The sequence below is a fragment of the Amphiura filiformis genome, chromosome 4 (assembly GCF_039555335.1).
Source record: "Amphiura filiformis chromosome 4, Afil_fr2py, whole genome shotgun sequence".
Lineage (NCBI taxonomy): Eukaryota > Metazoa > Echinodermata > Ophiuroidea > Amphilepidida > Amphiuridae > Amphiura > Amphiura filiformis.
In genome coordinates this window covers 2,807,722-2,822,282 of record NC_092631.1, presented here as the reverse complement: position 1 = coordinate 2,822,282, position 14,561 = coordinate 2,807,722, and positions in this window count along the sequence as shown.

Sequence of the window (14,561 nt, the reverse complement as noted above, 5' to 3'; positions counted from 1 at the left end):
TATATACCTTTATATCACCCAACATTTAAATGTTATCTGTAAAATGTTTTATGTTTGCTGGAGAGTCCCCACAAGTAACTTCATCTCTCTGTCTGTATTTGTATTGTTTGAACTGGGACTAAAACAAGGAACAATAGTATGTATTGTTGGCACAAGAAGTAATAACCATATACCAGTACATTTAGGGAGCTGTCATTTTGTTTTCGGAAAGGGGGTCATTAATATACTGGGGGTCATAGAATTTTTAGACAAAATATGGGGGTTATATAGAATTATTAAAAATTAAGAATTAAACATTTTTGACCCAAGATGGGGGGGGGGGGGGCATAAAAATTAGCCCACAAATTGACTCCGGTCACTGACATATTCATGAACCTCCTTCCGAAGAAAATGACATCCCCCTTAGTTAATGTTACAATATTTCTGTATATTGGTATTAAAATGGCAAACATTTTGACAAATATACATTTTTATTTAACTGCTTACTATTTCTGTATTCATCTAACAAAATAATATTTTTTGAAATTAATATATATACATGTAAGGGTATAAGGTAAAATAAAAAAATTCAATATATATTATTTGCCTTTGCACAGATCCACCATCTTGCTACCAAATCAAGGTTTCCTTACAAACGCATCTCCAAAATGTGTTTGACAGGTGTACATGTATGCACACACAGCATGCATGTTGCGGTAGAACCTCCTTTTGAGATCGGCAAATATTTGACAAGATCTTATTGTACCTAACCATGTTGCATATGTGATGCGATCAAGCAAAATCAGTCGGAACTCGAAAATATTAAATTTTCAGTTTCTTATAGGATAGTAAAAAGCATTTACAAAGCTGCATTTTGCAGAAAACCCCATTGAAATTGACTGACCAGTTCCAAAGATACGAGCAATTAAAGAGTTTCCAAAACAAAAGGAAATATTGCCTTTGTTTGGCTATATCTCAAAATCAATATTTCCGAGTTCCGAACGGATTTTCCTTGATCGCACCACATATGAGTATCATGCAGGTTTTATAAGTGCATCAGCTTGAAAAATGTGATACATTCCAGCGAAATATACCTTGGGGGATTGGATAGCAACATTTGCACTGTTTTTTATGGGACATGAGAGCACATCAGACACCAAATATGTATTCTGAATATGAGAAAAAGCCTTCAGATATCAAATAATTTTTGTTTTTAAAAAAAATTACGATATAATACAAATTTCATGGCAAATTATTAAATATTGATATTTTTTATATTTTATATATTTAACACTCCTCAAAGTAAACTTCATAAATCTGATGATATGTACTTTAAGTGTATGTATAGCTGGGAGGAAAAGCCACCCATAATTTCAAAATTTTGACCATCCGTATTGAAGATACATTTTTTCCCAAAAAGACCTTTATAGATTTTTAGGGTTTTTAGGTCTTTGGGGGAAAAAATGTATATCTTCAAAAGGCCAAAATTTTCAAATGATGGACAGCTTTTCCTCCCAGTTATATACACTTAGTTCATATCATTTGATTTATGAAGTTTACTTTGAGGATGTTAAATGTCAAAAATATCAATTTTTAATAAATGTCAAATTTATTTGATATTGGAAGGACATTCCTCACATTCGGAATGGTGTGGATATTGGAAGGACATTCCTCACATTCGGAATGGCGTGTGTAATGTGCTCTCACGTTCCACAGAAAATACTGTGCAAATGTTGCAATCTGATCCCTTAAAAAGAATCCGATTTAGTTTTCAAACTTTGAAGAATTTAGCTACTATTCAATTTTCTTTTTTTTATTATTTTTTAAAATATTTTTCAGAACTTGACTAGCAACTTCTTGGTATATTTTGCTGGAATAAGTCACATAATTATGTTTTTATAACCAGAACAACATGTTTACCAAATTTTTCCTGAAAAGGTAACAATAATGTCAATAATGTAAATAAAAAGATTTTCTAACACCAGTTGAGATCACAGTTGTGTCTGCTTATTTGTGTCTTCAAACAGTATCAATGATAATTGTTAATGAAATGCTCAGTATGTATGCATAGGTGATTTATAAAACTCTTTCACCCTGGTGGTGACATTCCCTGGTTGTGACATTCCCTGGGCGGGTGACATTTCCTGGTGGTGACATTTCCTGGTGGTGACATTCCCTGGTGGTAACATTACCTGGTGGTGACATTTCTTGGTGGTGACATTCCCTGGCCGGGTGACATTCCCTGGTGGTGACATTCCCTGGTGGTGACATTCCCTGGTAGTGACATTCTCTGGTGGTGACATTCTCTGGTGGTGACATTTTCTGGTGGTGACATTCTCTGGTGGTGACATTCCCTGGTGGTGACATTTTCTGATGGTGACATTTCTTGGTGGTGACATTCTCTGGTGGTGACATTCCCTGGTGGTGATATTTTCTGGTGGTAACACTCTAAGGTCACATTCTCTGTTGGTGACATTCCCCTATGGCTACATTCCCCAGTGGTAACATTCCCTAATGGTGAAATTCCCTGGTGCTCCAAAAGTCTCCTGTCTTTTCATGGCAGACTTGGGCTATTCCAGAACAATAAGTGCACATCCCCTATAGAGGGGTAACTTTTCAATAAAAGAAATACCTGGATTCCAGGGATAGAAATAAGGGACCATTTCCTGATAGCCATCCGGGCTATTTAGTCATATTTTCTGATAGCCCAGGAGGAAATTCAGTAGCAGTGAAAAAAGACATTGTGTTTGCCAAATTAATTCACAGAGTATTGCATAAATTGAATGTGAACTTGCCAGACTTTTCTTATGATATAGAATTTAATCAAAGAGGAATAAAAGGCTTTCAACATGTTCAATGAATGATGAATTCTGTGTGATTGCTTGATGATATCCGACTTATCAATTGTCTGCATGTGGAGCTTAAACACGGCAATCAATAGCCCAATGGGCTACATGGTCATAAAACCCAATAGCCCGTCGGAAAATTTAATAGCCATGGCTATCACTTATTTCAACCCCTGCTGGATTTCCAAATTTGCTTTCTGAAAATGACTAAAATTCCAGTTGCCAATGTTACTGGAAAAAGCTTGGAAATATCAAAATAAGCGTATCAAATGGAGGATTTTCAATTTTAAAATACTTTTCTGCTGGGTATTTTTTTTGTCTTTGGACACTTATTTTCCAACAATCATGACTGGACAAAAAATCTGGAAATCCAAACTCTCTATAGGGGGTGTGCATCTATTTTCTGGAATAGCCTATTAATGACCATTGGCCTGAAGGTAAATTAAAGCTAATGTCACATATCCATTCCAAACTTTTGAAAATATTTTATCCCATTCAGTCACACCGGGAGTCACACCACCCCATATTTATTTTGATCAATTTTCGTTGTATCCACTTGGAGAAAGCAAAATGTTCAAATCGCTAACACATAAACATCTCAAAAAAAGTAACTAACCCCCCATAAATAATGGCCATTATTCAAAAACGGGCGATTATTACAAATCTGTAAAATGCGTTGGAATTTATTTCTGCCATTTTGACACCTCATTTGTAGCAATCAGGCCCGTACGCAGGGGGGGTGCGGGGGGTGCTTGACCGCACCTCCCCAAATTTGCAAAAGTACACAAAAAGTCCCAAAATTTAAGAATTTGCGAGCGTAGCGTGCAAAAAAATCAGGTTTTTTACGTTTTTTTGGTCAAAAAGGTCCAAATTTGGAGGGAAAAGTCCACTTTTCACAAAATCGCCCCCCCCCCCCTTTGGAAAAAAAAAGTCCACATTTTCAAAATCAGCACCCCCCCAAAAAAAATCCTGCGTACGGGCCTGGTAGCAATTGTCTAAATATTGACGTCACAGCGTACAATTAAATCAATTTAGCCCAAGATTTGAAAGTTGCAGTAAATTCTATTGATTTGTATTTAGTATAATGGAAGGAAATCTGTGAAATGATATCTGAGTGTTTTTGTATTGTTGTAATTGCAACTTTCAAATCTGGACCTCACTACATTAAATTGGCTGGTGTTAGTATTGTTTTCTGGGCTATCATATCAAATGAGCGGTCAAAATACGCAGAAATAAATTCTGCTTCCAACGCATTTTACAGATTTGTAATACAATAGCCCGTTTTTGAACAATGGCCATTATTTAAGGGGGGTTAGTTACTTTTTTTGAGATGTTTATTAAACCAGGATATACAAACCACTTAGTTGCAGCTATTTCAAGCTTTAATTCCATAGAGAAATATGTACCTGGTTAGGAAATCAGTGTTCACCAGACTAGAAATTGTTAGAATTACATAAATATTGTAAACATCTTGTGTGCAAACTGGTAACAGTATATTGGACCATATTATGCAAAACACCTTGCTATGATTGCCATTTCATAATCAAATGGCAAAGGTTTTTATGTTATAGATCACAGGTCCACGGAGAGACCCTTCTTTTTATAATGTCACTGTGATCCCTGCCCTTTGCAATTAAGATAGGTAAATAATATTTATTTATACACTCGTAGATAGTGAAAATCGGAGCAAATATTAGAAAAATGTGAACCCTGCATTAATTGTGTATAATGCATAGGCTCACACTCCGCATACTATGTGCAGTCGTTCAGAAAAAAGTTAGTTTTTCTTGCGGGTTGATGCATTTATATTTTCTTGTATTTTCCAACATATTTAGTAACAATTTTGTTATAAAAATAGCAAAAATCATGGGATTTCTTTCTCATGTATAAAATAGGTTAATAAATGTGTATCTCTTGTTGCTCCAGAACAAAATAATGTACTTATACTGAGATGTTGATGCGTCTAATGTGGGGCTTGTGCATTAGACGCACCATCGTCTCCGTATGCATGCATTATTTTGTACAATTTCACAAGTGATACACATTTATTAACCTATAAATAAAATACAATATATTTTAAATAAATAAAATATTATATGTGTAATAATTTAAAAAAACAAAATACACTAAAACATATTAAAAAAAAGCAAAAGTCATATCAGCTGGCTTTATATTAACAATTATTAAAATTCTAGTTGTGATACATATCCATTTAAAATATTAATGAATACTCTAATTATTATTTGATATGTCAAAGTAATAGTATTCACAGATGGTATATGAATTGCTTGGATTAATAAACGCAATAAAAGTTTAAATATGTGTCTGCATTATTAAACTGGGTTGCAGTACAATGTACTGCTGATGATATTAGACCATGATATTTTATTCCAAGGTGTCATTTATACTAGCTATTACTGGTTAATGGTTTGTTTTCAGGGATATTAAATTTTGCCACATCTTTAATTACTAATAATACTATTAAGGGTGCAAATTATCCTGCTGACCAGTTGCCAAAAAAAATTGTTTGATTGGCATAACTTGACCCATCCTAAATGATACTGCTGACCCTGAATCCGGGGGTCACTCCCATTGTGGCCTGTACACCATCCGCGATAATCAACTTTTGAAAAGCACCCTAAACAAGGATTTAACCCTTGGCTAAAAGCGACACCATAAACAGGGATTTCATTCCTAACATCAAATTTCATACCCTAAATTTCATTTCCGCGTATTTAGAAATTGCAATTTTGCTACCCTTTTTACCAATTTTTCATGTTTTTGACACCCTAAACGCGATAGGCCTACGCGTGTATCGTGCCTACCCACGAAAAACGACCCTTTTTACGCGTTTTCATTATCGCGGATGGTGTACAGGCCACAATGGGAGTGACCCCGGGCCCTGAATACTTTTATTTATTTTAAGGGGGGAATTAAAAAGGATAAAAAAAGTCATTTAAAATTTGATATATGAGGGTCATTCAATATAGGTAAAAAAGGATCTAAATTTGACTTTTCAATTTTTAAAACAAACAAAAAAAAATTTGATTTTTATCGATTTGGAAGTTTAGGGTAAGTGGTTATGGCTGGCCAATAAAAATCAAATTTAGCGCTTTTCTCAAAAATTGCTCATTTTTGTACAAATGGGCCATTTTTATACGAATATTTCCTTTGAGTGATAATTTGAACAGGTAACAATGGTGTTCAGGCATTATTAAGACTGAGTCCATATGACACGATAAAGGGAAAAATTGATTTTGAGTTATTGATCAAAAATAGTGGATACGTTCCAATGTTTTGTACTTTGCTTATAAACTAATATAAAGCCATAATGTGTGATTTGCTTCACAGCGATGCCCTCAATTTTACTCGGATTTCTACTTTTTGCATAATTATAATGCCCAGTGGTATACTAAAATACCATGTAAAAGACTAAGCCGGAAGTGCTTTAATAACAGTAAAATTTAACTTTTGTATTAAAACCGGAATGCAGGTCGACCGGTTTTATTCAGAGTTCAACGATCGAGTACTTGCTAACATGTACTGTGGATGTCATGTATGTACACACGTCGAGCGCGATGCTCCGTGCAGTTACATGTAATACGATCGGCGAGCGTAGTACACACATTGTAGGCGTTGGAATGAATCGCAGTTTTCTTCGTTATACCTCATTTGTTTGGCTCGAAATTAAAAGGGGATAATGTGATCAGTGAAAACAAACATTTAAATAAGAATCTATTCTTTATACAAATCACACATTATTGCTTTAAGTTAGGGATTCACAGAACTTTGTAACCAAAAGTCCAATTTTAATGTATTTGGAACATATTTTAAGCATTTTTAAAGCATGAATAAATTTATCAATGAAAAACCAGCCTCATTTCTCATGATCATTATCATGGGCAAACAATTTAGAAAACTAATAAATTCCTGGAATAAATTATCTGAAATTTTGGAAGCATGAGGAATATGGTACATATTGTGACATAGACCCTGTTCACATTAGAAAATTTTCTTCTTTCGACGAACCTCGAACGAAGATTAAAAATCGTTTTTTCCTAATGTGTATGCACTTTTCTTCCTTCGACGAAGATTAAAATTGCTTCGTTCAACGAAGCTAAAAAGGTTGTTTCGACGAAGGAATACTTCGTTCGAGGAAGCTAATTTTGTAATGTGTACGCTCACTTCGTTCAATGAAGGAAAGTGATCATGTGACAAGTGACCTTCGCCGGCCTTAATAATAGCCAGGCGTTAATACCTTCGTTCGAGCTTCGTTAATTTTCATGAAATGTGTACAGTGCAATGTCTTCGTTCGGGCTTCGTTCAGCGTAATGTGTACGCATGCTTAATTAGTTAATCAAGATTAACTTATCTTCGTCGAATGAAGAAATTTTCTAATGTGAACAGGGTCATAGTCACTCCTGTATAACACTATCACTTCCAGTGCTCCATTTAGCCATGTGTTTATGCAAGCATCAATTTGAAGTTTGAACCTACCCACCTCAAGCCTCAACATATTATCGAATCGATATTGATTCGATGCCGATGATGGAGGTCACTATTTTGTTGACCTCAATCATCAGCATCAAATTGATGTCGATATTATGCCGAGCCTTGAGGTGGTTAAGTTCAAGCTTCAAATTCAGAAATTTAAAGGGGCTCTGGGAGATTTTGCAAAAAAAAAATGCTAAAACATAGCCTTTTTCTGATAGATTGAATACTCAAAGAGGGCCACCAAGCAGTAATTTAGAGACAAAAATCTGTAATAATTATTGTAAGCTTATCTGCTATAGAACTGTTTTGTGGAATAAAGTTCAAAAATCATTAAATTTTACACGAAAGACCACTGTGACGAAAGACGCTGAAATAAGCTTAACTATTTCAAATGCTGATTAGTAGTTGGACAAATATTGTCATGTTAAAAACTGGATTTGACCAATATTTGGGGGCGAAATGGTTGTGAAATTTCACAATGCCCCTTTAAGTTTCACAAATTCATTTTCACTTACAAATTCATTTGTGAAAAAGAAATTTGAATAGCAGCAGTCGTAGATTCTTGAAAGCAATTAAATTCTACATACCTATGAGGGAAGTTGCTACTAGTATTCAAGAATAATACCACATCAAATGAAACATTATAGCTTCACCAAAAGTCTTATGAGCCTCACAAATTGTGACTTAGCACCCTGAATAACATTTGAAACCAAGGGAATTCAAGAGTATAAAGGTTGGACCATTATGCTTAAACACGCACGTAGACAGAACATTTGTGTGGTTCATAGATACGTGCTTGATACAAGCAGATATGTACTTGATATGAGCGGGAGAAAGCAATTATCAAGTTATCAGTCAGAGTAGAATTGATTCCGCATTGAGTTTCAAGGCGTGGTAAATAACAACAGACGGGTATGGGGATGAGATGACAAAAACAGGTGGACTGAAAGGGCCTGACTTTAATTATAATATGATAAAATTGGTGCGCTTTTGGGCAAAATATGGGAAATTTTCTGAATGCTTTATTTTGATGAGGGGAGGGGACATTCCAAGGAGGGATTTATTTTGGGGGTGCGGCAGCCTCAAAATTGGACCTTTTGTGATTTTTTCCTTTAAAAAAACTGATTTCAACTTGTTTACAAAAAAAGTGGACTAAAACGGGCTGATTTTCAATGTTTTTACATAAAAAAGTGGACTTCTTTTATTCAGATTGTCATTGTTTGGGGGGGGGGAGATGCTTCATGCACACTGGAAGAGCCAATGGGCAATGAATTTATATGTGTTACCTAAACATTCATAGCAATTATATTCTGAAGATGTATTAAGAATTAGATCATGTAAAAGCTGAGCACATGTTTAAAAGCTTACTGCTTGTGTATTGAAGCTAAACATTAATTATTAAAGAATGCCACCTCTAAGTGTTAAGGTTTCTAAACACCTTCTAAAGTCTGTATGCCTTCTTCGAAGTAGTAAAGTAAAATCAAATTTTGTGATTTTGTAAAAAATTGCTCATTTTTCATTAATCTGCTATACTATACAGTTGGATTCCTTGTGTCATTTCTTTTCTGAAAATGTATACTTTTATTATACTTTTCATTATTACATTTAGAGACAATGAATTACTGACTCGAGGAAAGCATAGACAGTATGGTCAAATTTGACTTGATTCCTAGTTAAAGGGGCATTTCGTGATCCACAGCCTCATCCCCCACTTTTCCCAAAAAAGTTGAGATTTTTACACCACTGGATACCTCTGGCTACATAATGTTTATGTACCAAATATTTCTTGCAGATTAATTAGTTTAGCAAAAATATCGCCAAATTTGAATTTCGTTCTGGTGCACCAGAACGAAATTACAACACATTGTCTATGGAGCAGTGTAATACACATAATCATGCATAACTCGCAAACGCAAAATCGGAATCGGCTGAAATTTTGGAAATAAGCTTTTTTCGTGGATATCTACTGAAAAATGTCATAAAAAGAGGATGCTAGGATCACGAAATCCTCCTTTAAATAAAATATCACTAGATTTGTAATTAAATTTTTAACCAGTACATGTAGTCACACTACCCATGGTCGCCATATAAATTAATAATTTACATTTAATTCCATATTACAGACTGCTGAATAGGAACATATCAATTAGATCTCAATAGCAGCTTTTTCCATTATGCAATGAAAATATATCTGTACATGACTGTCCAAAGTGGGCGGTTTTGAAAAGCAATATTTTTGTTTTCACAATGCTCAGGTGTTTTACACTTGATTCTTCACCTTTAAAAAAATCCTGTCATTTTAATTAAATAATAAGAAATTGGTATTGAAATTTCCAATATCTAACACTAACCTGTGCAAAATGAGTAATAATAAAAAATATCTTTAATATTTATCATAATTTGATAAATCTACGTCATTTAATCAAAAACTCCTCCCTGGAGAGAGTTCATCTTGCGTCTTTCCATGCCTCGTTGCTACAATCCTTTTATTAAAACTACCATGAAGTGACAAGTTAAGTGAAAATTGCCAACTCTGTTATCGTCATCGGGCTATTCCATTTGAAATCCACACACCCTGTGGAAGATTTCACATCGTCAGAAATTGCTATCTACTGAAGATAGCAATGTGTAGTACATGATCAGGTTTTAGGAATGAGGAATGGAAAGACGCAAGATGAACTCTCTCCAGGGAGGAGTCTTGATTAAATGACGTAGATTTATCAAATTATGATAAATACTAAAGATATTTTATTATTATTACTCTTTTTACAGGTTGGTGCTAGATATTGGAAATTTTAATCAGTTCCAGTTGCATCTTTTGGTCAATCCAGCTGAAAATCTTTGCTTGTTTTATGTGAAATTCCGGCTGAAATTTTGTTGAAATTTATCAAATCCAGTTGAATTTTGCACAATTTGGCTGAAAATTTGACAATTTTGTTTGGAATTCGAAAATCTTCCACACCTTTTTCCACTTTTTATGGATAAAAATGGTTGGAATTTGAATAATTTAAACTGATTGAATTTGGTTGAAATGCCAAAACATTTTCACAGTGGGGGTGTGGTTTTCAACAGGGACAGCCCATTCTCTTCAGTTGGTGACGGCTCCGGATACAGCTACCCATCCTGATGGAGTGAACATTCTTGAAAATGTCACGTACAGTCAACAGTGGTGGTGGTGGTTGGGGGATACAAAATACTTAGTATTCAGAATTTTGATTTGGTGTTTAAAGCCATAATGTACGATCTTATAATATGAAATTGGTTCATTTTTTTTCAAACCTAATTTTTTAGCATCTATATAATAATACGCTATTCTCTGTCTGTAGATCTGTCTGTCTGTCTGTCTGTCTGTCTGTGACTGCTAATGTGAGGCCACCGTGGGTCATACGGGCTCAAACTTGGTGGGTGGGTGCAGCTTGGTATGAGGAAGAACGAGTTTATATTTTTTAAGGTCAAAGGTCAAGGACGGGTCAAGTTCAATTGAAGTCTAATTTCAAATACTTTAAATGGCAAATCTAGCCATGCCATTGTGTTGACCTTGGACTATCAAACAATAGTTTCCACGGTGACCTTTTAGTCAGACCAACGGTTAAGAGGTCAAAGGTCAAGAAAGGTAAAAATTTCAAACTGCCCCTATGAAGCTCAGACTTGGTGGGTGGATGGAACTTGGAATAACAAATAAAAGTTTGCACGCTGACCTTTTCATCATACCTGCGGTTAAGAGGTCATAGGTCAAGAAAGGTAACAAATTCAAATTGCTCCTATGGAGCTCAAACTTGGTGGGTGGGTGGACCTTGGACTAACAAACAAAAGTTTCCACGGTGATCTTTTTCGTCAGACCCTACGGTTAAGAGGTCATAGGTCAAGAAATGTCAAAATTTTCAATTGTCCCTATGGATCTCAAACTTGGTAGGTGGGTGTCCCTTGGACTAACAAACAAAAGTTTCCATGGTGACCTTTTCGTCAGACCTACGGTTAAGAGGTCATAGGTCAAGAAAGGTCAAAATTTCAAATTGCCCCTCTGGAACTCAAACTTGGCGGGTGGATGGACCTTGGACTAACAAACAAAAGTTTCCACGGTGATCTTTTCTTCAGACCTACGGTTAAGAGGCCAAAGGTCAAAAAGGTAAAAATTTCAAATTGCCTATGGAGTTCATACTTGGTGGAAATTGGACTAACAAACAAAAGTTCCATTGTGACCTTTTTGTCAGACCTATGATTGAGAGGTCATATGTCAAAAAACAAAGATTTCAAATTGCTTATGGAGCTCAAACTTGGTCGGTGGGTTAACTTTGGCCAAGGACGCCCAGGTTTGAGATCTGCAAAAGCCAATAACTATGACAGCCGAGAACCGCGAAATACGGGTAACCGCCTAGTATTGTCATATTTACTCATGTCCCAACTTGCACCTAAATGGAATCAGCCAAATTTGTTGTGTTTGTCAGTTCAACAAAGTAATTTTGTCATAATTCTGATCTAAAGAAGGGGTACCTTTCCAAAAGTGTCTCTCAAAATATAGAAAAAGTCTAATTTTGTGTTGTTTTTTTAGCAAAATTTGTGAAAATTGGCAAATTCTGAACAGAAATAATTTTCAACATGTTCAAAGTCCCAAACATAAGTATATTTTGGGTCTCCTTTGTGTCAAATTTGATTTATTTTCGGGGTAAGTTTTCAGAATCAAATTCACATGTCCATACTCCATTTTAACTGTGTTGTGACCAGATGTGAGGGACAAAAAATATGAAAAATCCCATGCATGACATAGGCGAAACATAATCAACATTAACATTTCCTTCCTCCCTAAAGAAGTTTCATTCATACAATGCCATCCATCTTTTGATTTGTTCCCTAAGACAATGCTCCTTTAACCTGTTCCTCTTCCCCATTTCATTTTAGTGTTACTTTATATCTTTAACAGAAGCATGCAATGACATACATGAACTGAAATCAATGTTAATCTCCCCATTTCGTTTCAAGTGAGACATGGATCTTTCTGTTTATAGTACTAGAAAGACATCAAAAAAGACAATTGTGACATGATCAAATAGGAATGAGTCACATGTCGACCCTGGTCGAAAATGGGTTTTACATGTTTCTAAAGAGGACATTTAGAGCTTTCTGAAACTGAAAACCTCATGTTGATATGACTTTTCTTTGCAAAGTTACATCCATTTATCAATCGCTGAAAACAATATAAAACAAAAAGAATTTTAACACTTATTTTGCCAATATTAGCAACATCCGACTCATTTCCCTTGCTCATGTCACATTTTATCATCCTAAACATGCCAAAAGTGAAACTTTATCTCCAGCACAGAAACACAAAAACATCGCCCCTTTAATCAGTTCATTCCATCATCTCAACAGTGCAAAACAAAACTATCAGATGTCTTTTGACTCCAAATACCTTGTAATTTTCTCCCTACTTCAGCTTCAAGTTTCTTCATTCCTGATTGCAATATTGATTTGCAGCATATGAGTTTGACATTACAGATGAGAAATCCATCTTTTGTCACTTTATTTGATTATCTTGGTTCATTTTTGGGTGACAGTTCATCAGTCCATGGTATTACCTGACTGTTCATCAATCCATATGCCATTACATGCAGACTATTCATCAATCGGTATTAGTACATGACTGTTCATCAGTCAACAACATTACCTGTTGTTGATTTTGTGAGTCTGAGTTTTACAAAGTGTCACAAAATATGGACCAGTTTAACATTAAATTTTACAATTTGAGTTCAGGGCCAAATTGATGAGAGCTCATAGATTTCAAAGCCAATGGCCTGATTTGGCTATGAAGGTTGGCTTATTTTGAACACTGCAGAGCCTAAGTGCCAGTCATCTGATAGGGAGAATCAGTGAGGTATAATCAGGATTCCCTTGCCCCTCTCCAAATGAGATGACTGTTTGTACATGCCTTAATGGATGATGGTTATTTTTACCCCCATTTGGCTCCCCCTTGTGGCAGATGTACCCCTGCTTCCCCTCAACTGCTATTATAGCACAGTTATGATACTAGATCATGATCTAGGGGGTACTAGTAATTTTTCTCATGCTCCCTTATGCCGCTAGGACACTATACATCACCATACAGAGTCATGGATTAGGATTACAAGTTAGGTAAATGTCACCCAATTTCTTGTTGCAATAACACATATCCAATAACACATATTCAAGTGTCACATGACCAGCCCAATGAGTCAGTTGCGTGATGAAGTCTGATGGTATACAAATATTAACTGTCTATGAGTGCAATGGTCGAAAATATATCACAAGGTGAAAGATGGATTGTTCCATTCCACGAGCCGGAACGGCGAGTGGAATGGAACAATACATCTTTCGACCATTACACAAATTTAAGACAGTTAATATTTGTTTTATATCACTCATACATAAATTCTATTACTTAAAAATACTATTTAAGATAGGAAATACATATTTTCATCAACATAACACCATGTTTTGCCGTGACATACTTCACATTTTGGTGTCCACCCCGAAACTAAATCGGCGAGTCTAGTCCGCGCACAGCCTGGCACAGGCGCAGTATGGCGCAGCACTATGATGGTAAAAACTATCACACAGAGAGGCTGATGGTAAAAATGATAAATGGCAATCAACCAATGAACTGTCTAGAATTTATGTATGAGTGATATAATATCAGATAAGAGTATCAGATGCAATGTAGCAAGATGTAAAAGTTCCAGTAAAAGATTTAATCCAAAACTTTGTAACACATATCCACATTATCATACTTTTCATATTTTTTCATATTTTGGGTTTTGGTTTAGATAAAAACATTTTGATAACATTAAAATGTCGGGTTATAATATAAAAGTCATGGAAACGTTTTGTATGAAAACACACTACAGCAATGTTTAAAAATGTTTTAAAAATGTTATTGTAAAATATTTTTTGCAAACATTTTTTGCCAAATAGTTAAATAATATTATGTTAGAATATTAGCATTAGGTTATCAACAAATGTTTTTGAATGTTATGAAAATGTTTTATACCATTATGTCCTTTATATAACCAGACATTTAAACGTTTTCTGTCAACCTTTTCTAACCTTTTGCGAATGATGTCGAAAACGGTTCGTGTTTGCTGGGTTGTTCTCAAAATTACAAAAAATGACTTGGGCAATTAGCGTTGCAAGGGTGACAATATTTTATGTCCACTCAAAAGTCTGTAGCGGCCCTTAGTAAGAATGCTACCTGAACAGTTTAGCTTTTAG